Raw genomic sequence first — 2,866 nt, 5'->3', positions numbered from 1 at the left:
CATCTAGACACTATACTTTTATTGATGCAGCCTAAAATTGCATTGGCCTTTTAGCTGACGTGTCACACTGTTGACTGATCTTCAACTTGTGGTCTACTTGGACTCCCAGATCCCTTTCACACATAGTTTCATTCAGCCAGGTGTGCCCCATCCTATATCTATGCATTTCATTTTTCCGCCGTAAGTGCAGTACCTTACATTTCTCTGTGTTGAAATTCATATACATTGTTTTTCTTGATGATGATAACAGTGATGTGTGTTTATTGTTTTTTTATGTATTTGAATGATATTTTATGAAGCCTCTGATGTAGCTCTGATTTCTGGGTTTTTTTACATTGTGCAGTCAGATGAAATAATCTTTTAGTTTTTGTCTTAAATGTACTTAGCTCAGTAATTTCTTAGTTAAAACACATTTTCCTCCATCTCTTGCTAAAAATGTAAACTTTCCTTGCACAAATAATGCATTGATTTCAAGAAAATAGTCTTCTGATAACTAGAAAAAAATGTAGTTCTTTCACTCTGCCTCCTAGTTAGTTGCTGCTGCTGTTTTGGCTGCTTTTTTCCTCTGTATTCAGTGTGAAAATGAGTGTAGGTGATATACAGAATAAATATTTCCAGGGACCTCACAAGGTTAGTCTATTACAGCAAAACAGCAGAGTTTTGTAGTACTTTAAAGACTAAAAAGCATAAACTTCCATACACTTTAGCCCAGTGCTGCTTTAGGGGAAAAGAAATGCAGGTCTGTAACTTTCATGTTTCCCTTATGGTGCAATCTAAGAAGTTTGACCTTTTTGGAGGGCTACATAAATGTTGGAGGTGGAGTGAGGCATGAGAATCCACTCTCTTTTCTTATGCTGATTTTCCCATTAGTACTTACAGGAGAAGAACATTCTTGGTGAAGACGTCACTGCTGTTTCATCATCTCACTGAAATGAATCACTTGTTATGGCTGGAAACACAATACAGAGGGACTAATTACAAAGAAGGGAATGAGATCTTTTTAATTACTTACTGTTAACAGACTTCCTAAAGCATTTTGAAAAGAGACTCTTTTAATCTGACACTATTTCTCACCTGCCACTGGCAGCTTTTAAAGTTTCTGTTACAACGTAGCTAAAGGATGAAGGAAAAGAGACAAGGGATCAAGGAGTGAGGGAGGGGGCAGAAAAGAAGGAAAGGGGATAAATAAGCAGAGGAACGAAAAGAGAGAAGGTTCACACAAAATGAAGGAAAAATAGAAATGATTCAGAATTAGGGAGGCTAAGGAGGAGCACTTTATAGAAGAAGTGCGAAGTAAATTAGAAATAAATATTTACTGAAATAATGAGAAGAAGTAAGCTCAGAAAGCATTAAGGACTATACACTTTAAAGAGAAGAGCTTTATTCTGAATATCAACCTTGCTATCAACATTAAAACTGAAAATGTTTTGCACATTTTGGACATGTGGGGGTTCCCAGCTGGATCCATTAAAATTCATTCAAAGATCTAAGCTTATGGATAACAGCAAGAGTCCACAGTAGGATATTTCTGAATCTGTGGAGGGCACTATTATCTATCTATCTATCTATCTATCTATCTATCTATCTATCTATCTATCATGTATTTATCTCCTTCAAGTGCAAGCCTATACATGTTCATTCAGCAGTAAGTCTAATTGAATTAAATAGGGGTAGATGCCAAAGATAGAGCCATGTTACTTTGGAAAATCAGCATGTGAAGGGATCTTGTAGCACTTTGGCAACCAGCTTTGAGCTCTTGTAGACTTCAGTCTGCTTCCTCAGATGCACTGCAGTATCTACTGAAGAAGTAGACTCAAGTCTACAAAAGCTCATGCTTTCAGTTGGTCTCAAAGGTGCTAATGATTCCTCTGCAAACTGAACTAATAGTGTTTACTTTGTTTTATTTGGATTTGCTGAAATCAGTTCAGAAATGTGAATGTAAAACCTGGTCAGATAAGAATGTGCATTCAGTTTCACAATCCCAAATTATGAACATATTGGAGGACTGTGAAATCAGTTATTGGAGAACTGAAAGAATATGGCACAATGGCGACTCTGCTAGAAAAGATCACCCCAAAGAGAACATTAGTCAGAGCAACAATCCAGAAGCCAGTGGATGGCAGAGGGATCTGTAGCAGAGATGAAAGAAACCATCCATGGGGGAAATATCACCATAAAGCTAGGATTTATGGAAGAGTGGCAAGAAAAAAGACATTGCAAACCAATTCATATCAAAATCTGATGGGAATTTGCAAAGCAGTATGTGGGACATGCAGCAAATCTGTGCAAAAATGTTCACTGGTGTAATGAAAATAAAACTACACTCATCCCTCTATATTTGTGGTTTTGATATTTGTGGATTTGATTATTCATGGATTTGATTAATATATTCTCTCTAGGAATATCTAGGCCCTCCAGCGCAACTCTATGATCAACTTTAACTAAAAGTTGCACTGAAAGACCTAGAGATTCTTAGAGAGAATACTCTACTAGGCCTTTGTAGTTCCTCCAGTACAGTTCTATGGTCAGTGTCTGTCGGACGTTGACCAAAGAGTTGCATTGGAGGACCCAGAGATTCCTAGAAAGGTAAAAACTTGGTGTTCTTGTTATTTCCAGTTTTTCCATATTCATGGGGTCTTGTGCGCCTAACCCTAGCGAATATGGAGGGACAAGTGTATACATTTTGGCCTGTCACAAAACACCATGTATGGTCCAAAACCAACAGTGCTCATTGCCATGAGACCACGATCTCTATTGTGAAGTTCAGTTCTCCCTCATGACTTTCATTTTGCCCTGTAACTACACTTCTGCTTCTCCTATCTCCCCACTAAGGTTTTAAATGTTTTTCCCCAGTATTCCTCACAAT

The sequence above is a fragment of the Sceloporus undulatus genome, chromosome 1, assembly GCF_019175285.1.
Source record: "Sceloporus undulatus isolate JIND9_A2432 ecotype Alabama chromosome 1, SceUnd_v1.1, whole genome shotgun sequence".
Classification (NCBI taxonomy): Eukaryota; Metazoa; Chordata; class Lepidosauria; order Squamata; family Phrynosomatidae; genus Sceloporus; species Sceloporus undulatus.
Note: the sequence above shows the minus strand (reverse complement) of the source record.